This window comes from Stenella coeruleoalba, assembly GCF_951394435.1.
Source record: "Stenella coeruleoalba genome assembly, chromosome: 14".
Taxonomy (NCBI): Eukaryota; Metazoa; Chordata; class Mammalia; order Artiodactyla; family Delphinidae; genus Stenella; species Stenella coeruleoalba.
The window spans coordinates 34641515-34667830 of NC_137160.1; positions in this window are offsets into that span (position 1 = coordinate 34641515).

Genomic DNA, 26316 nt, shown 5'->3' on the forward strand with positions numbered 1-26316 from the left:
AAGAATTATGCCACTAACGCAGCATGAACAAGCCAAAAGGAAAAAAGAAGAAAAAAATCCACAAACTCATGGCATATTTATTTTTTATGATCCTTAAAACCTTTATTTAAAAAAGATAAAATGGGAATCATTGGATAAATATATTTGAAGGCGGGAATCTCACAGGCAATTTGGACAAGCTGCAGTTTTGTGTGCTGGTTCTTGGCATTGGATTTTCTGAGCTGGGAGACAAATATACATTGTCCACCAATTTCAACCTGAAATTTAAAAAGTCCCCTCTTTGATTTTTTTCTTTGTAACAAAAATCTATGCTTTAAAATTGAGATTTCTCTAATTAGAAATTTAAAAGAAATTAAATAAGTTGAATACATTCTAGGTTTAAGGTATAAAGAAAAACATGTTTTCCCTTAAAATCTCAATAACCTAAGTTATTACAAATATTGAATTAAATATATTTTATATGTTATATACATATATAAAAACCCATGGCTTTTCTTAGTGAGTGTGCTCATTAGCTAGGAATTTTCCTTGTTACCAACTTGTTACTCTTACCTTCCCCCAAAGCACAAACGTTATACTGGACTTTAATTCAGTCTCTCTCCTCTCTGTCTCTCTCTGTCTCTGTCCCTGTCTCTCTCTTTCTCTTTCTCTCTCTCTCTCTCTCTCCTTCTCTTCCTCCCCTCCTCCCTCTCTCCCTCCCTCCCTCTTTCTCCCTCTCCCTTCCTCCCTCTCTGTGCTCAAACTCAGATGTATGATTTCATCATTATGGACTTAAGTGATGACTGTTATGACATGAATAAATGCACTAGGGGAATCCAGATTAATTTAGTTTGGACATAATTAAGATTTTCCTTACTTTCATTATCCAAATCCAAATTGCTGCTTCAGGTTTTAGGTAGCCAACAAATCTTCTTTTGAAATTGTTGTATGTTTCTGTATACAGATGAAGATTTGTTGATTTATTCTGATGTCATCTCCATTCTGGTTTTCTTATTTAATATATTTCTCAACTTTATTTATATAGTCAGCAGGCAAAATAACAGCTATTGTCATAGACAAGCTGTGGGCACCATTGTTAGTTTAGACATTTCGGCAGCAAGATTTCAAATTGCACACCAAATTCCAATATTGAGTACTATATTTCACAGCAAATTGATAAGAATTCTACACATATAAAAGACCCTTTATGATTATTTTACTTCTGAATGCTTTGTTTAGCTACTAATAGGATTTTAATGATCATACTACTATGATAGGCAACATGCCTGCCAAGCAGCCCTGTTAGGGATTTCACTTTTTTGTCTTATTGCACTGCAATCTAGATTGCTTTTTTCAATATTTCTAATATTTTTCATTTTCTTCTTTTAAAATCCCAGTTAAGATGATGCTGTTTGCAAGATGGAATTGCCGAAGGAACGTTAGTAATTAAAACAATAATTTCTTAAGGGATCTTTAAAATTCAGTCTTCCTTAGTCATAGAATTCTAAAGATAAAGGGAGGCCTTAGAGGACCTTTATTCTGTGTATTGTTTTTCCACAATTATGTTGCAAGTTAATGGGAGGAAAAGACTAGAAACCAAGTTGTTACTTACCATGCTTGTCATTTGACATTTATTTTCTAAGCCACAAATTCCCAAGCAGTACTTTTGTGGATCATTTTCTATCAACAGTTTTATGACCCATCAGTGGCATGGCAATGGAATTATCATCATAGCTCCATTTGTTCCTGTAACAGACACTGTCATGGCCTTTGCCTCATGGATGAGACCCCCATCCTGAGCTCTGAGATTATGTGAATTGGGAGGGAAGGAGCATTTTAGAATGGAAGTTTGTAATATATCTGTGTGTGTGTGTTCAAATATATGAAAACTGACATGCCAGCAAAGGTACTTACAAGTTATGTGAACTGGAATAAATAATTTTTACTTTACTAAATTTAATTTCTTCTCTTTTTTTGTGTATTAGTCAGTTAGGCTTATTGCTATAACAAACAACACCAAACTCAGTCATTACAAACAAAACAAAACAAACAAACAAAAAATAAATTTATTGCTTACTTATGTTACTTTCTGATGTGTATTTCTGCTCAGGTGGCCATTTTGGCGGTCACCCTCCTTCAAGAATCTATTCAGGGACTGAAACCCCAATATTTCACAAGAGACTTGGGATCCATCACTGGATTCTCTGTATTTTGGAAGCAAGTAAAGGTTGAGAAAAAAAGAGAGCCTGGAGTATTGTGAAAGAGGTAATTTAGAGGCCAGTCCTGGAAATAGCGTAAATCAGATCGTATTGCTTTGACTGCCATTCAGTCCAGTGGCAGGAGTGGCCTAAGGCTAGCTGGAACATTAGGTCTAGTTGCATGTCCGGGGTGGGGGGGTGGTATGTACAGGATTTAGAGAACACATAGCCTTATCTCTACCAAATAGGGAAAATCATAGTGCTTATCTCTCAAATCACTTGTGAGTATAAAAAAAGTGCATATAAAATAAAGTCTGATGCTTGATAAACACTCAGTTATTGTGGGGTGAAGCAAATAAAACAAAATTTAAATATATAAATAACCATACTTTACAGGGCTAAAATGATAAATCCCATAAGAGAAATACAGGCATATTACTATGAGAATCCAGAGGCACAGAAACCAGTTTTTGCTGGTCAATTTGACCACCTTAAAGTGGGATACTTGAGCTCTGTCCTCAGTAATTTGCTCTTCACTCCCTATTTTTCCTTTGGTGATCTCATCTCTACCCACAGCTTCTGTTACCACATATTTATGCCAGTTAGTATTGAATCAGTACCCGCCTCTTGGATTTCTCTCCATATGTGTATTTAAATGCTTAATGGAGCACTTCACATTTTATAAGGCCCCAACTGAGTTCATCACTCCTTCCTTGTCTACACTCATGTGCACACTTATTTCTACACTTCCCTTTCGAGCAATCACGTTTGCCTCTCTGTGTTCTTCACACCCCATCATCTCCCTCTCCTACCCTTCTTCAGCCACTTAGTCTTGACCAGTTATCTCCTAGATCTTGCCCCATTCCTTTTTTTCTATCCCACTTACACTCGCTGAGGAGCAACCATCTCTAACATAGATTACTATGTGATTTCTCTGTCTTCAGTCTTGCCCATCACACCATTCTCTTCAGAGCAGCCAAAACTTTTCTTCTTACTGTTATTTATTTCAGGGGAAACACACATCTAGGCAGTTGACTCCACTGTTGCAAACATTTTGAGGATTCCCATTTTTATTAAGTGAGCACAGACTCCTCCACATAGCTTGGAAGACCCTAAACCACGTCAACTCTCTGGCATTCTAGCTTTTTCTGTTGCCACTGTTCCTCTCTACAAGCAGTCACACTACACATCTGTCCATCCTGCTCATGTGTAATAGACCTTCTCATCTCTGGAACTTAGCCCATGCTATTCCATCTGCTGACATAGTTTTTCATCTCATCCACTTGTGATATTATTATTTATAATAAGAAATATGTATTTGGTCTTTGTCCCCAGTTCTTGGCTCATAGCTCTTGGAATTTCCTGAGAGATAAAAGCAATGAGAGCATCTTTTGTCATAATATTTGGTGTCTTATTTTTTTATTTTTATTTTTTTGCGGTACGCGGGCCTCTCACTGTTGTGGCCTCTCCCGTTGCAGAGCACAGGCTACGGGCGCGCAGGCTCAGCGGCCATGGCTTACGGGCCCAGCTGCTCCGCGGCATGTGGGGTCTTCCCAGACCAGGGCACGAACCCGTGTCTCCTGCATCGGCAGGTGGACTCTCAACCACTGCACCACCAGAGAAGCCCTGGTGTCTTGTTTTAAGTTCATAAAATTACTTCAGAGCCATAAAGGTGAAATAGGATTCTTGCTGTTTATACAAGCCCCTTTCTACCACAACTGGGTTTATGTTAATGACGTGACCTTGGAAAGCACCTAAGGATGCAGCCTCGTTGCCTGAAGAACCGCTCATGTGATTAGAGGTTTGGAGCTTTCAGTCTCACCCCTAGACCTCTTGGAAGGGGAGGGGCATGGAGATTGTGTTCAATCACCAGTGACCAATGATTTAATTAATTTTACCTATGTGATGAAGCCTCCATAAAAACCCCAAAAGACAATATTCACGGAGATTCTGGGTTGGTGAACATGTGGAAATTTGGGAAAGTGACACTCTCAGAGGGCATGGAAGCTCCGTGCCATTTCCCCAATACCTTGCCCTATGCATCTCTTTCATCTGGGTCTTCGTGAATTATACCTTTTAATAATAGACCAGTAATCTAGTCAATAGACTGGTTTCCTGAGTTCTGTGAGCTACTCTAGGAAATCAATTGAAACAAAGAATGGGGTCTTGGAAACTCTTATCTGTCACTGGTCAGTCACTAGTACAGGTGACAACCTGGGTGTGTGATTGACATCTGAGTGGAGGGCAGTCTTGTGGGACTGAGCCCTTCACCTGTGGACTCTGCTATCTCCAGGTAGATAGTGTCAGAACTGATTTGAATTGTAGCTGGTGTTGGAAAATTGCTTCTTGGTGTGAGGAAACATGCCCCCCCACACACACTTTGAAACTTGGTGCTCAGAAATCTTAACACCCATCCCCTCAAGCAATGAAAGAAGAAATCCAGCTATAGCCTACCCATTCTTTAGAACTATCTTGTATATAATTTCTTCCAGGAATCACTGTGATCCAGCACCAGTCCCACACTCTTTTATAAGTATCAAAGTGCTCCACCTTTACCCTTGTGTAATGATTAATTAATTCTTGTTGCTTTACTTTTCAAACTATGTGGCAGTCTATCCCCACTTGATGGTAAGAGCCATGAAGGTAAGATTGGGAATAGCATTTTTCATTTTTGTGTCCTCAGAAACTAGACATCAATCATGTTTTAAATAATGAATGGCTTCAACAATTATATGCCATTTGAACTGAGCCTTGAAAGATAGAGGATTATAAAAACTAAAGCTAAGGGCTAGAGAATACCATTCTCTCCTGAAAGGAACATACAGGTAAAGTCCTAGAGGCAGAAGCATGCAGATTGAGCTTTGGACCATGATAAAGTTCAGTGTGGCCATCTCTGGACCCTGATAAAAGTCCTAAGGGGAGAAATAATGGTTGCTTTCTTACTGTCACAAACGTATTATCTTGTATAGAAAAGAGGCTCACTCTAGGAGTTATTCTTTCTTTTAGACCAAAACAACATCCATATTTCTAGAGATCAGCTTCATGCTCAGCTTCAACTTGTAGGGATGTACCAGAGGAGGAGGTCCAATAGCAGTTGGGATCCACTGGGAATCCCCCAGCAGGTATCCTTCTTTCTCTTTAACTCGGCTTGTTTTCCAGCCACAACAGCCTCTCTATGCAGAGACCGTCTTGAGCTACAGTGGAGAACAGCAGCCTGGCAGCTGTGGCTTCACGGCTCAACTTTCTCCAGCAGCTGAGTGTGATCAGCTTTGCAACAGCATATGGAGGTCTTTTCTCCGGATATTTTGTTGTGGTAGCAGCTGGGAACTTATCAGTTTGGGGAAATTAGTATTGAAAGGTGGGGAATGGTCAACACAGCTCAGGGGACAGATGTGTTCTTTGTTTTCCCCTCCTCCTTCCTCCAGTGTAGAAGCTCAAAGCAAATGCATTTTACATGTTTTATTATTACAGGGAAAATAATCTTTTGTTTTCAAACCACTAATGTTAGTGATTCCTTAAAAAAAGACACCTATACAACATTCTTTTTAAAAAATATATAGTATGCTCTTTTCCAGAGCCTGACTACATCATAAATTCTTCCAATTTCAAAGGAGCAGGAAGAGTATCAGAATATGGGTAATAAATGTCCTTCAAGCTAGCTTAATTACTAAGGCAGCTCCTGGTTACAGGATCTAGTAAGTACAGGGCTCTGTCTGTAATGAAGACACCAGGGAACATTTTTATTGAGAAAACTGAGAATGTCTTTCATAATATAAACAATAGAATGTCAGTGTCTTTTGTGATATAAACCACCATTGTTCTCCAAATTCCTACTATTTCCTCTTAAGAATTTCCTTTTCATATATTTATTAATTTTTTAATGTTATTTGCATGTCAGGTTATTTCAGATAATGCAGTTTTAATTTATTCCATGGAATTCCAGAATTGAGTGAACAATTTTTATTCTTTGAACACTCTATATTCTTTCCCTTTCATGATCATATTGGTAGGGATTCTATTGCCTTTAAGAATTAATGTAATCCTTGTAGATTGTTCTACTCATTCTGTTAATCCTGATGCAGAAGTCTCTCCATATTCTGGCCATTTGACTGATTATCTGTGCCATAACTATAGAATTGGAAACGGGATAAGGCCATGACCCTTTTCCTCTAACTGTCCAAGAGGAGAAAAAAGCTGTTGAAAGCTTAGTAGACCTATGTCATCATTTATGATTTAAGAAATGCCTTAATTTAAAAGTGAAATGCAACTGTATTTGGGTATCCGTTGTGTGAAAATCACCATTTTAACTCTATATAGAAAAGAGAAATGATAAATACTTTTTGAGCATGTTAACATATTTCAATTCATAATGATGCTGTAACAAAGCCATGATGTAACATAATATTCCCATTTCCAACTTACCAGCATTCCTAAGCATTACACACATGCTGGGGCTATGTTTTCAAGTTCTACAGTAACCCAATTATGAGACAGAGCAACAGTAATCAAATGTAGGTTTCCAAATTCTAAGACACTATAGTTTTTTGCAAGAGTGATCAATAGAAAGACTACTCTGGTAGCAGCTCCATCTTAAACTGCAGTAGAGCAATGAATTTTCTTACATTAGGAGCCCTTTTGAACATTCAATAAAAGTTGAAGCCCCTCCATCTGTCCAGAAAAGTTCAAGCAAGATTTCTGAAAAATGCATAGAGAGGTCCACTTATGACCTCACTGGCTACACACCACACAATTCCAGGAGGTACTATTGATACAGACACAATGTGTAATGTGAAGAGCACCCCCTGGAGATCTGTAGTGAAGGAGCCTGTTCACAGCTTACCAAAGGCCCACCTTTAGACTCCCTAGGTATCCTCAATAAAAACTTCTGAGCAATATCTTTCTCCTTTAGTCACAATTCCCTGGGTTGGGACAGACCCAGGGAAGAGGTTATCATTTCCCTTACTAGGCCATCTGGCCTCCACATTTCTCCTGCTCCCACTGTGTTCACCTTCCCTTCTATTGAAAACTCTTCTCCAGCATCCCTGCTTACTCCCACTCTCCCATTCCACTCCTTCACTATCAAAACCCACAAGTTCTGATCATTTTGCATTGCTGAGAATTTAGGATTTGCCCCAGACACTTTAAACATGTTTATCATTGTCACTCTAATGTAAAACCAGTCGCCATTACCTGAATAAATAGGCAAAGTGGAGACCAGTGTTATCAGTATAGTTGTTCAGATTTTCACCATACCCTTTATCTTAGTCCATTCTAGCTGCTCTGATAGAATACCATTGACTAGGTGGCTTATAAACAACAGAAATGTAATTCTCACAAGTTCTGAAGGCTGGAAAGTCCAAGATCAGAACACAGGCATATTTGGTGTCTAGTTAGGGCTTGATTCCTGGTTTATATGCAGTCATTTTATTGCAATATCCTCACATGATGGAAGGAGATTAAGGAGTTCTGTGTTTTATAAAAGCTCTCATCCCATTCATAAGGGTTCCACTCTCATGATCTAATCATCTTCCAAAGTCCCCACTTCCAAATACTATCACATTGAGGGTTAAATTTCAATATATGAATGTTTTTTGGGGACATAACAATTCAGTCTATAGCACATCCCCAAGACACCACCCACACTGAACGCAATGTGAGCGAAGTCCACTGGGGTTGGTCTGTGCACAAGATGGATGGCAATGCTAGTGGTATAGCAGTACTGGTGGAGATGTTCTCAGTGCCTCTGGTGGGAGTATTCTTAAGGAAATATTTTACCCTACCTCCATTTTGGAGAACATTTGGGAACTGTCAAAAGCCCCCTATGGGGCTTATGTGCAAGGTGATGCCACAACCTTCTCACGTGACAGGCATTCCCCAACTTAAACATGACTTTTTGCTCTCAAAGTTATGTAAGTCAATCCTCTGAAAATGGAGCACACTTTTTTTTGCAAATAAATTTTCATACTAAAGGAGGCCATTTGATTCTCTGCTCCATTGGTTTACCCTATTCTCCTCACTCCGCAGGGCCTGCTGGGGTGAAGCTGTGCTGGGTATGAGAGGCCTTTATAGTATGATGTGGGGAAATTCCTGTCATCTTGAGCCATGGGAAAACTTGTGGTAAAGAAGCAATGGACGATGGGCAGAGACAGCCTGGGATGGAGCAGAGGGATGAAGAGCCTTAGGCCTGTGGGTTTCTGCTCTGTTGTAACCTCAGATTTCTGAGGTCACCTCCATGAGTCTCTGAGGAGAGCCAGGTTCTGTTTCTGTCTCCGCCAGTGCCTTGCTAGTGACTTTGAACCTAATCTCTTGGTCTCTCAAGTCTGGCTATTTCCACTTGCACAGGAGACCTAATAAAATTTTCTGGTAACACATCTAATTTCCACCATGTTTCCCTGAAGAACTTTAAGGGAAAACTCAATATATGCCACCATTGCAGGCAGTTACATTACCACGTTCATGCCCACATCCCTTGGAGTGGCTCAACACAGAAGTACACAGCACATACTCAGTGTGGCTACTTTTGTTCCCTGCTGAGGTACATGTATACACTGGCATTTCCCTGTTCTCTTCCTAAATGGCTTTCTCCAAAAGATTGGTCATTTAGATGGAAATTTCAGGGGTATATAGAAAGAACACTGGGCTTGGAGATTGAATCTTATTTCTTCCTCTGTCTCTTCATTTCTTCCTTCCCCAAATACTAGCTAGAGAGCAAGGAAGCCAAAGTCCTTACCTATTACCTGGCCGGTAAAATGAGAGGAATTTGCAAGACATCACACCATAGGCACTCAAGAAATGCCCATCTCTTTAAATAATCCAAGTTCTGCAACAAAAAGTGGGGAGGTGAATTCAGACTTAAAGGCATCCAAGTAAAGTGAAAAATGGTGACTCTATAACTCAGGATAATGGCTCTGTTTAAGGGGAGAGAGGAAGTTGTGACTGGCATGCATGATTGTTATGGATACATTTCTAGACTGGCTGGGAAAACTGTTTTTTGACTTAGGTGGTAGTTAGCACCTAAAGAATCAAGGAATTTTTGCGCTTCCCTGTATTTTATTTTATGAGAAAAAAAGGTTTTTAAAAAATAATAATGAAAATAAAAATAATTCTGAGAATAAGTATCTGAAGAGTTTGAAGGACCGTTAGAAGAATAGAAAAATCACAAAAATTAAGGGAAGAAAAAATGTCAAGAAAGAGGGGTATTTCACAGTGTAAAATGCTATAAATAGATCCAGTGTAAGCATCACCCATATGTTGCAATGAAGCAACCCTGAGTAACACTAGCAATGGTAGTTTCATTGGAGCAGCTGGAGCTTTAGCCAGAGATGAAAGTGTGAAATTGGAAATTATAGAAGTTTCTTACAAGGATTTTGTCTCTGAAGAAGAGGACGGAGTATGCCTTTTCTGTTAACTAATCCAATAAATCTCTTGGTTCATTTTGCTCAGTTCTACTCTGCATGATGCAAAAATTTGGCAATTTACATTAGTTTCCTCAAGTAACTATTAATTTTGCGAACAATTCAGCATAAAGTAAAGTAGTCAAGGGAACTTGGCCGTATGAAATCGAGTCAGATTTGATTGAAAATGTTAATAATTTAATCTATGACATGGAACATATCCCTCATCTTTTACATGTTTTTCCTTCTATTTGTTAATATGCTTTGGTCACATGCTTTTCTGACACCAAAGTCACATAGAAGTAGACCATGAAAATACCATGCATTAAGAGGAAGAGCCAGGCTTAAAGGAAGTATGTAAGAAGTGGAAGTATAAGGCAATATGAAGAATAAACTGTTCCAGAAAACAAAGTGTTTAAGATACTTGGTATCAGTTTAATCTTTACAGTTGATTGATCCCCAGAAACTTGCATCCGCTGCTCTATTCTCAGGCTGCAGTGATAACATATACTTCATATTCAAATTTTCATAGACCTGGGTATTTTTCACTATTATCTCTTCCTATCTAATATTTCTAAAGTGTGTGATTAACCTGGACACTTTTCTTGAGCTCCAAACTGGTATTTTCAATAATCAAGTGGACATTGTCACCTGGATAAACTAAAGGAACCATATATTTCACTCATTTTCTAAGCCCCTTTCTTCTTTCAACCCTGACAAAGCTATCTGATATCTGATGTAATAATGAATGAGTGAACATGCATCCAGTAACACAGAGCAGATCTTTTCAAATCATCCTCAATTGTTTTCTTTCACTTATCTCAACATTCAATTATTTACTAATTCCTGCTTCCTAAATATCTTCTACATCTAGGTATTTTTTCCATGCCAGCTATCATTGTCCAAATTTGAATCTCTTTATCTATCCCTGGACCTATAGAATAACTTCTCAATTAGCTTTCTTGACTACAGTTTCTACTCTTATCCAATTGAATTATCTTTCTAGAGTGAAAATATAATTAGGCACAGTACCATCCCTCTCCCCTGCCTAGAGAACAGATAGAATCTAAATTAAGTATTAGGCACCTCAGAATCTGGTTCTTATCATTTTCTAGCATATCCTTCTCAAATTTCATTCCTCAATTTTCTCACACTCTTTACCACAAAAATTATATTCCAGTAATACCCAAGTACTATTAAATTTCCAAGTATGTGATACTGTGTCAAGCCACTGGGCTATTATTTGTGCCATATATACTACTTGAATTGTCTTTCCCCCCTACTTATAAACATTATTTTTGAGTTGAAGCCCAAGTATTCTTTCTACTCTAAAATCTTTCTTATTTTTCAAGGTTAATATTTAGAGAATGTTGTTCTATTTTTTGTAGTTATTTTGCATATATCTCTTTTTGATTACATATATTCTATTGCAGAATTTTTAAATTCTCTATCTCTATTTTTATCTTTATCACTATCTCTTCTAGAAGACTGCAAATTCATTGAGGGAAGCGTCAGATATATTTATTATTTTAATCTCAACATTTAATATAGTGACTCCACAAAAATGTATGCTGAATCACCAGATAAAGAAATTCATTGGAAAAATATGAGTGGGCAATAAGAGTGAGTCATTCTTGAAGAGAAGAAACTCTGGGAAACCGTACAGCAAAATGTAAAGATTTTAAAGAGTTATTAAGTAACCCAATTAATCTAAAGTAGAGGTCATGTATTCTGTAGGGCAAAACATCTTCAACAAGTCTAGAATCATAAATTAAGACACTCTTATTGTATCCCCTTTGGATCAGTAAGGAAACATCAGGGAATTTTCATCATTTATTTTGATTATCTAGATAGTAGAAAGAATATTTAATCCTGGTCCTCTCTGCATAATGACCACTAACACTTGGGTTCCATATAATGACCATCATCATGCAGTCTACTTACAGGAGTCCTATTGAAAAGAATAAATGAATAAGTTTTTGTGTGTGACTTGATGGTATCTTAGTGTCCAATTTAGTCTGTAGCATTGATGAGTTTCAATCAGCTGAGCCATAAGGCAGCTGCAAATCTGGATAATGCAGAAAATGCTCAATTTCTTGGCCATATGTAGACATAGACTTTGTGATGAATAAGCAAGACTAAACCAAGCCTTTTCTTACATGGGGAATGTACATGCATGTTGATGAGCTGTAAGATCCTCTGCTGACTCAGGAAAGCAGAAAAGGAAATCCCCCAAATCCATCTTTTACAAAAAGAAAGTGTACAAACTTCCACTGAGTTTCATTTGCCTAGAAGTTTAACTTACTCATACCTTTTAAGGACACAAAAGCTATTCAGAATCAGTAAACTGGCATCTAGAATCAGTAAATTTTTTACTAAAGATTTGTACATGGAAAATGTTGTCATTGGAGACAGTTCACTACCATGGAAGGACAATGGGACACATTGATGGTCGATTCTCTAAAGAACTGAGTATCATTTTAGTGCTAGTATTACTATCTGTAGTTAAATAGACAGATAAATGTTAAAAGGGCCAAGAAATTTCATTCTCCTAGGCATTAGCTAATGACCAGAGAGAGACCAGGAAGTCAGCCCACATTTCATATTCTTCTGCCCCAAGCTCTTTGACTTCTGTTCTGGGGAAATGAAGTTATTTCTTGGTGCCCTCTAGCAGTCTTTGTTTTAGGTGGCCTTGGTCCTTGACTGACCCAATGAATGGCAGGCATGCTGTGTACAGCTGTGCTCCAGCTGAGTCATGGCTTGGAGAGAGTCTCTTCCATACATTCTAGGCAGAATTTCAAAATGTTAAAAGTATGTCTTTAATGTCCTTTTAAACTTAATTCTTCCTTAGTCTTTTCCTGTTCCTGTCAGGTGCCCTGGAATTTCGTGGCACCCCTCCTTCCTCATGATTCTTTCATTTCACTACAGAATTTCATCTAAGACCATCATCACAAAGTAACACCATGAGCAGTGACCCTTTTCTGCATTTCCCCATCAAAACTACTGTGTCCTTTGAGGTATTGCTTATGGAATTTCCTGTCAGTAAGAATTAGTCCTACAAAATATATCAGGTAAGTGTTGTTAGCAAGGCCTATGATTATTTTAATCTGAGGAAGAATTGTTTGTGGAAAGTTTAGATGACATGGCAGGATATGAATATATGTATTTTGGCAAAGGGGACTTTAGGAGGCTTCAAATCATACTACTTTTATGACTGTGGTAATTTGGCTCTGAAATTTGCCACTACGTCAGAACAAAACAAAACTTAACAACATAGAACTTTTCTTAACTTAGCTCAATTCTTACTCTCTCTGAAAGTATTCCCTGAATTTTTCAACTCACAATGATCCTGCCTGAGAGATTGCAAAGACAAATAAATGGTAAATAACATACCCCTCATGTGTGAAACAGACCCTCATGTTTCATTGGACCTGAAGATTTATGATGCATGTGCTTATTTACAAAGTTTTCCACCCATGTTGGACACTCAGAATATTTTTCATATATAACCCTTTGTAACTAGGATCCATTTTTCCTGCCCCGTGCTCCTGTTTTCAATGGGGTCATTTGAAAAAGGTACAGAAAGTACATTCTAAACTCTGAAAGGCATCTTGGTTTGCAGAAGGCCGAAGACTGGCTCCAGGGCTTGCAAACACGATGGAGAGTGTTTCACCTCAGCGTCCGTGAATCTCAGCCAACTCGGGTTAATAGTGCCCAAAAGTCATTTTCTATCCTACTCACATGGTTGGAAGGGGATAGAGTGATGGCGGCAATTTCAGACATCCACTTCCCAGATGAGCATTGCCATATGGACGCAGAGCTGGAAGGGAAAGTATGATGAGTTTGGAGGCAGCAAATATGAATGGGTAAGGAAGTAATTTGAGCCAGGATGCCAGGAAGAGCAGGGCACAAATGAGGGAAAATCATTTAGAGGAAACAGCTTATGGCTAGGGATCAGGATACCAGAGTTTTTCTGGCTCTACCTCCTTTCAGCTAAGTGACCTTGGAGAAGCTACTTATTCTATCTAGGAGATGTGTGTGTGAGTATGTGTGTAACAAGGTGAGTTTAACTATTTATCTTTACAGTTTATTCCAGCATCAGAATTCTGAGGGAAGCATTCTTGAACAATATTTTGTTATCAAATAATTATATTATACTTTGTAAATCAGTAAGCATACCTATATCTCAGTTTTACTTACTTGTGTGAAATAGAAGGTACCCACAGCTGCTTTACAAGTTCCTCAAGACAACCAATCACTAGTAATTCTATTACAGTTAGACATGTGTGCATTACAATGCACTTTTACATATGCTCGCATACAATCTTCTCAAGACTACTGTGTAGTATTATTATCCCCTTTTTATGGATAAGCAAACTAAAGTTCAGAGAATATAACATTTCCCAATGCTGCATTGCAGATAAGAATCCAGGATTTTCTGACATGAAAGCCAGAGTCTTTCAGTGTGAAACAATAACTCCAACAACATGTCTAAATTCCATAATAGACATAAAAATGACCCAGTCGCTGCTCTTTATAGAGGTTATGAATTATCCATGGAATCAACACACACACAGCACATATTACAACATCATTATGAAGGACATTAATAGTAAAATCAATATATACAAAAAGGATTAATAAAATATAATAATACCAAAATCTATTAACTGGCAATAAGTGCCATTGACAATCAAAATTTGGGGAGATAAAAATATTTGCTGTTTGTTGAACATCTGCTATATATGTCTGTTTCTCTAATTAGTACTATAAATATGATTTTCAATTTAGACACACACACGTCCTGAACTTTGTGTTAAACAATGTTATCTTTTTCCATGTGATAAAATTAAAGTTCAGAAAAGTAAAATGATTTGCATAGAACTCACAAAAGTTGCAGAGCCATGATTTAAATTACAATCAATAAACAGCACAGTCCCTGATTTTCTTTCAAAGGCCAGCTCTACTGGAATACCTTCCTAAAGAACTTGAGACCATAATGAGAGGGGGTCGGGGGAAGCTTTCCATGTTGAAGCAATAGTGTGAGAAAATGCACAGAAGATGGAATTGATCTTGGGGAGAAAATCCAGAAATCACTTGCCATATAGAAGACATATGTAGGAAAATGTGAATGATAAAAATAATAAGGTAATCATTCCAAAGAAAATTGACTTAGCTACAAATTTAAAAATAAAATCATAGGATCTGTATGCCAAAAATTACAAAATGCTGATAAAAGAAATATAAAAATACCTAAATGAATGGAGAGACATACTGCAATCATGGATCAGAAGATTCAACATGGAAAATATATCAGTTCTCCCCAAATTGATCTACAGTTTTAATGTACTTGCTAGCATAATCCCAGCAAGATTTTTTGTAGACATAGACATGATATTAAATTTATGTAGAAAAACACAGTCCTTAGGGAAAAAATATTATTGATAGATGGGAAGAATCACTCTTCTCTATATTAAGGCTTCCTTAAAGTTATAATAATAAAGGTAGCATGGTATTGTTGGAGGGAGAGACACATAGATCAATGGAACAGAACAGAGAACGCAGAAAAAGATTCACATAAATGTGCCCAAGTGATTTTCCACAGAAATGAAAAAAATATTCAATGGAGGTGGATTAGCCTTTACAACAAGGAAAATTAAAGATCAAAAGACAAAAAAACAAAAACAAAAATACATACATACACATATAAGACATTGATATAAACCTAATACTTTTAAAAAGTGAATTTGAAATGGATCACTGACTTAAATGTAAACATAAAATTATAAAACTTTTAGAAGAGAACATTAGAAAATCTTCAGGATCTAGGACTAAGCAGAAGTTCTTAGGCTTAACACAAAAAGGCATGATCTTTTAAAGAAAGATTGATAAATTAGACCTTATCAAAATTAAAATCACTCACTCTGCAAAAGTTCCAGATAAAAGGATGAAAGAAGAAGCTACAAAATAGGACAAATTATTTGCAAAATACATACTCAGCAAAGGACCAGTGTCTAGAATATATAAAGAACACTCAAAACTAAACTCCAAAAAGAAAACAAACAAACAAAAAAAATAATTCAGTTAGAAAATGGGCAAAATAAATGACATTATACTACAGAGGATACTATACAGATAAGAAAATAGCATGAAAAGATATTCAGCATCATTAACCATTAGGGAAATGAAATTAAAACCACAATGAGCTATCACTACGTACCTATCAAAAAATCTTAAAAAATTACTGATATCATCAAATGCAGGTGAGAATTGTGAATAAACTTGATCATTCCATTTTCTCAATCATTCATATAATGCTGATGGGTATGTAAAATGGTCCAGTCACTGTGGAGAACAGCATGGCATTTTCTTATAAAGCTAAACATGCAGCTATTCGATTCTTAGCCATTTATTCCAGAGAAATAGAAATACACGCTCAAGAAAAAAGCTTGTATACAAATGTTTATAGCAGCTTTATTCTTAACAGTCACAAACTGGATATTACCCAGATGTCCTTCATTGGGTGAATGATTAAACAAATTGGTATATCCATGCTGTGGAGTACTACACAGGAATATTTTTTTTAAATGTATCGATACAAACAACTTGATGAGTCTCTAGGTAATTATGTGATTGAAAAAATTTCTTCCAAAAGATTACTTATATAATTCATTTTTTTGACATTCTTGAAATGACAAATTATAAAGATGGAGAACAGTTATTAGTAGCCAGGAGTTAAAGAAGAGAGGAGTGAGGAAGGTGAGTTTGGCTATAAAATGATAACAGGACTGACTCTTGCAGATGAAAATGTTCTGTATTTTGACTGTGGTGATATTACATGAAACTACACATGTGATTAAAATTTCATAGAACTAAATAAACACACACAGGAGTGCATGTGAAACTGGTAAAATTTCAACAAGTTTGAAGGAATATATCCATGTCAATTTTCTGGTTTTGATATTGCACTTTGACAATGGAGGAGGTCACCATGCGGGTACTGAGTAAAGTGTATACAAGATTTCTCCATATTATTTTTTCTAACTGAAAATTATTCTACAATTGTCTCAAAATATAAAATATTAAGTTAGAAAATAAAAAGGAGCTTTGAGAAAAATCAAAGGGTCTTGAAAAAATTCTAGTGTGATGTGTGTAAAATTTGGCAAAGTTCTTCAGGCGCTCTTGTACAATGGTTTGCATTTTGCAGAAGTGAAATTTGAGGACCAAAGCCATTAAATCTCAAGTTCGTGTAGAGATTTTGTGGCAACAGATCCTCACCTTTGAGCCCTCATTCTTTCCACTCAAAGACAAGTTGTCATACTTATCCATTGAGTTATTTTCCTCCCAAGGCTCTTTGACCCCACAGGTACCAGACTATCTGGACTAATCCTACTCTCTTGCCATAGAATCGATTGACTACTTCATTTTTGTGTTAATCCAGTGCATTTTTGAACTGTCAGGCTTATTAGGTTTTCTGTCCTTTTCTATCCCCAAACAGGGATGGGTGGAAGAGTTCCCTGCTGTGAAATAACGCATGTTTTTCCCTAATTTTTAAGCAGCTCTCCTTCATGTTCCTATATAGACCAGCAATGATGCACCACCTTTCTTATTATGCAATCAAACTGTTTACTAAAGAACACCTATGACCAGCTATATCCTCCACCACTATGTTTATCATTGCACCCGTACTTGCCCTAACCTTAGCTCTCACAATATGAAAAAATACCTTATTGCAACAACAGGGCCTGGGAGAGTTGCACATACATCCCAAATGTTACGTATTAGAATTGATTACACCAACACAACTATTAGGCTTTAAAAGGCATAATGTTTTAAGCCTGCTCAACTAAAATAACTGTAGTCTATGTACAATAAAACCTCTCTGAGGGGATTAGACAGAAACAATTTTAATTTATCCATTCTGGAGTGTGGTGCCAAGAGTGCTGCAAAGATGAAAACAAAGAAACTGCTGAGTGCACCATTTTTTTTAATCCCTCAGCAGAAGAATCCCTTGTTTTGGAAAAATAAGGAAGAACACCATGCTTCGCCCAGCTCATTCACTTACAAATGGGAGGCCCTCCTCTAATCAAGTTCCTAATTGACTCTTGCTTATGTGTACTTAAGGTTTAGAGAACTTGTGTTAATTCATGTGTCCTCTCCCTTTGTTTTATCAGAGCCTCCTTTAGACAAACCTTCCCACATAACTCTGTGTAACCCAGGTTGTTTCATGTCTCCAAATCAGCTTGTTGATACTGTGTTACTTCTATAAATATGAATGTTTAATACCATTTTTGATTTGACATGGAAAACTTTATAAAAGTGAATTATAAAAAGTGATCCATAATTGGATAAGAAGCACACCATAATCAGTTTATTTGATAAGACCATTTGTTTTTTAGTTCAATTGGCTAGAACATATCAGAAGCAGCTGTAGGTATGGATATGGCTTCTAAATTAATGTTACTCTTCTGGGGTCCTGCAATAATTGAAGTAAAAAATTGAGACAAGGCAATCAGCAGCACAAAGACTTTTAAGGAGGATTCAACACATCACACATATAGTCTGCTAATCTTTCTTAAAAATCTACCTTTTAATTAGATGGAGAGAAGAGTTGAAAGTAATCAAAAATTAAGGTAAATGATATAGAAAGTCTGCACTGTTAAAATATTTGTAGAGCTGATTGAATGGAATAGTAAAGCTATCTGTAATTGAGAGTCTTCTAAGGAATACAGTAGAAATTTGAGAGTCTCAATTGTCTTACGGAAGGATTTTGCTAAGAAAGATGACACTTCATTTCAATATTTGCTATTCTTTTAATAAATTAATTTAAAATAATGTATTAATCATTATTTATTATTATTATTTATTATTAAGCATTGCTAAGGATTTCCATAGGCAGCTATCATGTTTGTTCCTGTAAAGAAAATCCTAACCCTTACCCTCTATGGCAGGCAATATCCTGACCCACACTACTCTGTCCCACTTCTCCCTGGTAGAGTGTGGATTTGGTCTTCCTGGTGCTCAGGTACTTTCACCCTTTTCAACCCTAGAGAATTTTACATTATGGCCAATACTGAACAGTACTGATATTGTGTTGTGTGGTCTCAGCCTCTCAATAACCAATATTGTGGCTGGACCAGCCCTTCTGATTCTTATTACGATTGCAAGATGCCCTTCAACAATAACTAACAGGAAACAATAAAGGTTTATTACTTGCAAGACCTAGAAATTATCCAGCACACTTGAGGCCACAGAGCGAGGTCATGAGTAGAGAGAGAGAGAGAGAGAGAGCACATGAGCCCTGCCTTTACTGAGGTCAAGTGTGGGGGCCTAGGGTTTCACAGGCTCACTCTTTATTGATGAATTTAAAACATGGGAGGAGAAACACAAGTGGCCCAAATGGTCAGTTGTTGAAATTTTCCAACATTCCTAAGACAAAGGAGTTGTCTCAGTTGGGAAAGTTGGCCTGGCTCTTTATCTAGTCATGTGGCTGGCAATGTTTTTATTCCAGATCTTTGAAGTGGATGCCTCTTTGAAATGGATGCCTCAGCAATCAAAGCTTAAATCAGGCACTTGCATTACCAAACAACCCAAAAAGCAAACAAACAACAAAAAAACCCCAACCTTGTCAGGGTTTCCTTTATAGATATACTTCCTGAAATATCCACAATAATTTTCCTTCTACGTAAAACATTGTAGGTCCCTACTACTCTCCCAAAGCAGAGGTTATAGAGCAGATACTAGCCAACTATGGCCTAGCCTGTATCAGAATTGTAAATAAAGTTGTATTGGAATACAAACAGACTCATTTATTTTTGTATGTTCCACAGCTGTTTTCACACTATAAGGACAGAATTTAATTGCTGTGGCAGAGACCTTGTGACCCACAATATTTACTATCACACCCTTTTGCAGAAAAAGTTTGCCATTCATGGTATGAAGAAAAGTGACTCAAGCCCTCTAGTCATCAGTCAGGTTGAATTGAACCACTGCCAATGCAGCCAAGTTATGTTGAGATGAAAGAGATTTTTCTTTTAGTTTAATTTATCTTTAAAATTTAAGAGACGCTTATATTGAGAAAACTTTAGCATCTCACCTATTAAGAAGTCTGGAAATAGGGGTTATCAAGATTGATGAAATCCTGATAGGAATTCAACAACATCATCACAGGTCTTCCATCTTTCCCTCCATCTCTCTGCTCCATCATCCTAAACTTGGCAGTCTCACTCTTAAGCCCACCACTCATAACCCTAAAATAATTGGAAAATCTGAGACAACACATTCTCACATAGCCAGATTCAGGATCTTAATAAAGATATATTTCTCCTTCATCCACTTTTTTTTTTTAATTAGGGCATAAACCTTTTTCAGAAACCTATCAGCAAACTTTCCCTTAAGTCCCATTGGTTAGGTTTCAATTTCCCTCATTTTCTCCTTCCTTGAACATTAAAAATAAATCCTAACATAGGAGACATGTGAAACAATTTCAAATTATATAGAATTTTATTTATTTTTGGAAAAAAAGAAATGAGAAGAAACCAGAAGACAAGAATGTCTTCAATGTTGTATATGATTTGTCACATATGGACTTTCAAATTTTCAGCTGACAGAGCTCTGTCGTAACATTGTGGGGAGGAATGTTCTGATCCTGGCTTCTAGAAGGGTAGGCTGGACTGTTCACAGGTGTTAATAGAGTATCTTATCAGGAAAAAATCCTAAAGTGGAGTTTCATGGCTATTTCTCCACATGCATGACTGAAACTATGGTGAATTTTAGAAAAGTCTTCCAGATACATATGTATTTTTTGCATCCCACAATATCCCTCAAACATCAGCCCCAGATTGTCTTACTGAAGGGTATCTTGAAGGATGCTGCTCATTCTACAAGTACAATTTTATACCAGGATTATGGATTCTCAGAGGGATTCACACTAAATGGGATTTTCCACTTTTATTTATTTATTTTTATGATTCTGAATAGATGTCCAAATCTAGCATGTGTATAATTTGAACAATTATATCTGTCCAGATAAGCATGTGTAAATGTCATATTCATTTCAGCCTTGTTCTTCACTGGACCTCTGTTTGCCAAGGACAAGAGAAAAATGTGCTTGATGGTTGTCAAATGACAATAAAGTAGGTCTTTCTTTAAATGGTCATTTACAAGTCTCCTAGTACACTTGTATTTTTGAGCTGTAATAATTACCTTAATAACATTTTAATTTCAGAAATAAGACTACTCAGAGTTCTAAGAACAAAAGTTCCTTATCTTGAAGACATGGAGGAAAGACTTCTAGAATAAATTTGTGCATATGTTAGTTTAGTTAATAACAAATATTTTAGAATTGTTTTGATGTATGATTGATTTACAGTGTTTCAAGTATAGAGCAAAGTGATTCAGTTTTATGTATATATATTTTTTCAGATTCTTTTTCATTATAGGTTATTACAAGATATTGATTATAGTTCCCTCTGCTGTACAGTAAGTCCTTGTTTATTATTTTATGTATAGTACTGTATATATGTTAATCCCAAGCTCCTAATTTTTCCCTCCTCTCTTCCCCTTTGTTAACCATAAATTTGTTTTCTGTGTCTGTGAGTTTATTTCTCTTTTGTAATTAAATTCATTTGTATATATTTTTTTAGATTTCATATATGTGATATCATATGATATTTGTCTTTGTCTGACTTAGTATGATAATCTCTTAGGTCCACCCATGTTGCTGCAAATGGCATTATTTCATTCTTTTTTATAGCTGAATAATATTCCATTGTATCTATATTCTGCATCTTCTGAATCCACTTGTCTGTTAATGGACACTTAGGTTACTTCCATATCTTGGCTATTGTAAATAGTGTCACTATGAACATCGGTGTGTATGTATCTTTTTGAATTAGAGTTTTTGTATTTTCCATATATATGCCCAGGAGCGGGATTCCTGGATCATATGATAGCTCTATTTTTGTTTTTTTAAGTAACCTCTATACTTTTCTCCATAGTGGCTGCACCAATTTACATCCCCACTAACAGTGTAGGAGGGTTCCCTTTTCTCCATAACCTCTTCAGCATTTATTATTTGTAGACATTTTGATGATGGCCATCTGACCAGTGTGAGGAGATATCTCACTGTGGTTTTGAGTTGCATTTCTCTTACGATTTTAATGTCTGTTGTAGGCACTGTGTCCTTTTTCTATCTTTTCCCATTTTTCTCAATCATATAGCTATAGATTTATCAATTTTATTAATCTCTTTAAAAAATCAAATTGGCCATGATAATGTACTGCTTTTTATATTCTACTTTACTATTTTTTTTATTTGCTTTCTTCTATTTGGATTTTTTTTCTACTTTCTTTCTTTCTTTGTTTTTTTTTTTTTCTACTTTCTTGAAATGGAAGCTTAGATCATTAATTTTATATATGGTCTTTTTTTAAGACTATAAATTTCCCTCTAAGTATCACATTAGCTCCTTCCTTCACATTTTGCTTACAGCTTTATTGAAATATAATTTATATACAATAAACTACACATGTAAAGTGTACAAATAAATTATTTTTGAAATTGTATACACCTGTAAATTTATCACCACAATCAAGATAATAAACATAATCATACCTCCAAAGTTTCCTGATGCTCCCTTGTAATTAGCCCTTTCACCTCTGGATGCTCGCTGTCACCAGACAACAACTGATCGGTTTCTGCTGCTGTAGTTTAGTTTTCACATTCCAGAATTTTATATACATGGAATCATACAATATATACTCTTTTTTGTCTAGTATATTTCAATCTACATACTTATTTGAGATTCATTAATGTATCATTAGTTTATTCCTTTTAATTACTGAGTAGCCTTCCATTGATTTGATATGCTACTATATATCTGTCCATTCACCTATTGATGCATATTTGAATTGTTTCCCTTTGGGGTCTATTATACATAAAGCTGCTGTGAAAAGTAGGATACAGGGCTTCCCTGGTGGCGCAGTGGTTGAGAGTCCGCCTACCAATGCAGATGATGTGGGTTCGTGCCCCGGTCCGGGAAGACCCCACATTCCACGGAGCGGCTGGGCCCGTGAGCCGTGGCTGCTGAGCCTGCGCATCTGTAGCCTGTGCTCTGCAGTGGGAGAGGCCAGAACAGTGAAAGGCCCGCGTACCACAAAAAAAAAAAAATCACACAAAAAAAAAAACCACAAAAAAAACACTAGGATACAAATAATTTTATGGAAATATATCCATAAATAATTCTCTTGGGAAAAAACCTAGGATTGAAAAGACTACAGATTTGTTAAATTCACTTATAAGTTTTAGTCACTTTTTTGCGTAATTAAAGCATTGGAAAACTTTTTCTGTCAAGAATGCAAATAATAAGTATTTTATTTTTTGTAAGCAACATAACATCTTTGCCCCTTTTTCTTCCTCTTTCTCTTCCTTCTCTTTTTCTTTCTCCTTTTTCTTCATCTTCTCACCTTTAATGATGAACATTCTTAGCTTGATGGACACACAATAAACTGAAAACAGGAGAGGTTTGATCCACCAGTGGTAGTTTGCCTGTCCTTGCTGTTTTTTTACCTAGAAGATTATGTCATCTGAGATTAAAGATAGTTGTATTATTTCCTTTCCAATATGGATGACTGTTACTTTTTTATTTTTTATTCTACTGTTTGGAGTCTCTAACACAATGGTGTATACAAGTGGTGACAGTGGATATCCTTGTTGTATTTTTGGTCTTAGGAACAAAACATTCTGGGTTTTTCACAGTGCCTTTTATCAGGTTGAAGATGTTCCATCAAAAGAAATTTTAAAATATAGGTATGAATGTAAATGTTATATTTCTTTCCAATATCTCAATAAATAGTATTGAACAATCCACTCTAATGACCACTTGATTAGAAAATTATATGCCTCACACCAAATGTCATGTTTGTTTAGAAGTTTACTTTTGCATACAGTAGTTCATCACTTATATGAGAGAAAATGTCAATAAGGCCATATTTTCCCAGACTAAATTTTACATATGTTATTCAAGAGCTTGAAATATGGCTTTTTATTAATCCTATAAGACCTTTCATTCACCAAAATATTCCTACGATATCATGTTCTTTAACCACAGTAAGATAAATAAAACAAATAAAAATGCTGTCAGTTTTGCAATGTCTACAAATTCTCAGTTCAGATGGTGTGGTTGATAAATGTAGGTGTGTTTTATCAAATGTTCTTCCAGGCACAGCCAATTTGTTTCAATAATTATCATTTTCATAGATTAATAATGATGTTTTTACTCTCATTCACTATACTAAAACATTAGGTGCTGCCATGTCACCTTGCTATTTATTTGCTGACAATGACTTTAACATTTGGTGAAGTCAAGCTCATTTTTTAAGACATTGATCCTATAAAAAGATCATCTTCTCATCTACCACATGAACAGTAAATTTCCCCTTTATCTGTTTTCCTAGAGGACCTATCTTAAGGGACTTACTACACTGAGTTATGATGTGTTTACGTATCTACTCACCTCAATAACACTATTTTTTTATGCAATAAGGCCTAAAAACAAAGACTTGAATTCTTCATGCCCAGCAGACTGCTTATGAAAACCAGCAGTGATGTTTATTCAGCAGTGATTTTTTGAATGAAAAAATGAATGAACAGTGAACATTTTCTTAGGAGATGTCACATCTTCTAACTTTTCAGGGAAATCAGAAAATTAAATTTTACAAGAAATCCTCATTGTTCCCCTCAACACACCAAGTAAATTTAGTTAGGAAAAACCCTAAATAGTAAATAAAAATCTATAACCATTCTGCAAGGCTGTCAGTAACCTTGAGCAAGACACGTAGATAAGTGATAAGAATCTGAAAGTCAGTGGGACTAAACTAAGAATTGACAAAGGGCTGGCAAGGAGCTTTGGCCTTGGACCGGGAAGAACAGAGCAGAGCTCTGAATTAAGGACTATAGAATAAAAAATAATTTACTGCTTAAGTGAGTTTGTAGCAGAATGAAAAGCTTGGGGTGAAGTGCTGTGTGGGTTGCAGAGAGGAAATAATAGATAGATGTTGACAGCTTTTTATTTCTGTGACTTTACTTCACTAACTTGTGCCATTGTTTACATCAGAGAACTAAACTTCAAAAACTTGGTGTTAAATTTTTTGAACCCTGTGGCATGAAGAAGTTCTCTCTTTATTTCATTATTGTAGTTATATAATGAGGAAGATAAGTTTTCACTGGAAAACAAATTCAGCTGTGAATACCCAGTAACTATTTAAAAACAAACAACAAACAAAATATATGCTTTGGTTTGAAATGAAATAATTCAGCCACAAACAGTTCTTGTTCCTTGACAGGTCAGTTTGATTTTCCCCTCAGCCTGACAGTAGGAATATTACTGAAGAGGACACATTTCCAGCAGAGTACCCAAAGATCTAAAATATTTATACTTTATAACACTAAAAAGGAAATTTGACCAACCAGGAAAAATGCCATATTGGCACCTTTACAAAGTTCTTGGGAGAAAAAGCAAACCTATGTGTTTGTTCTTTGAATACTTCATGTAAATGTGTTGATGTATACGCACATGTTGGTGGGAAAATAAATGCAAAATGTTGGAAGTTCCAACGAATGATGTTGAATTGCTAAAAGCAACATATTGCAACTTATGTTCTGAGAGCTCTTTGCTCACCATGAAATCCCCAAGCTGAATATATTCAGAAGAAATGCAATAAGGTATGGAATAGTTCCAGGTTCAGATGTGAACACAGATACAAACACAGTGAAAGCCGGAATGTGTATTTGATGCTGTTGAGCAATGTTGAAAAAATAAATTGGATGTTGTTCATTTTGCTAATGCAAAAACAGAATGAATGCTAAAATGAAGTTATCTGCTGATTTTGGAATCTCATTTATCCCCTGCTGATTCATATCATCTGCTTTGGTTATACACGTGATCCAAACATTCGCTTTGTGAAATCCCACTCCTAAGTCTTCAACAACGTTACCCCAGCTTTTGAAAGTTAGCACTAGTTCAAATACCAAGAGTATAAAGTAATTGATTTCAAGCTGGTTAAGAAAGTATTTTCTGGGGTTGATGTTCTGTGGAAATAAAAGTTATTTTTTTTAATCTGTTTACAAAAGAGAAAAGTGTTTCTTTCACCTAGTAAGCATACCAAAATATTTGTTTACTGAGAAAAAAAACACCTCTGTCTCTGACCTAAGGATGTGAAGGTACAACTGGAGGAGACAATGACTATATCTTTTTTACACCATTAAACTAAGCTATAAAACCAAGCCAAATAATTAGCACAATACAAAGCAATGAATGTTTAGGTGTCAAGCCTAGTAACAATCAATTTCTATAGGAATTTACAGAAGGGGAGTGTCATGGATTGGATTTTACAGTGAGATTTCTTGAAAGGTTCATATGCTTGAGTTAGAACATAAGAGGAAAATGTGAACACGAGTGAAGTCATTTATGTTGGTGGATCAATCCAAACAGAGAAGAAACAATAATGGATTAAATATGCAAGAGAAATTAAGGAAAAATTAATTCATTATCTGTCTTCTATTTGTGTTTCCTATTTAAATATGGAATTCTAGGCCTTTGGAGAAGCTCTAGAGTACAGATTAAAGTTGGCTGCTTGAAGATATTTACACTCTTCTTTTGGTTGCACTTGTCCAGTTAGTTAAAATCTAGTCAGTTTGTTTTATTCTAAAATTTTACAATAAATTGATCCTTTAATAGAATTAAATGA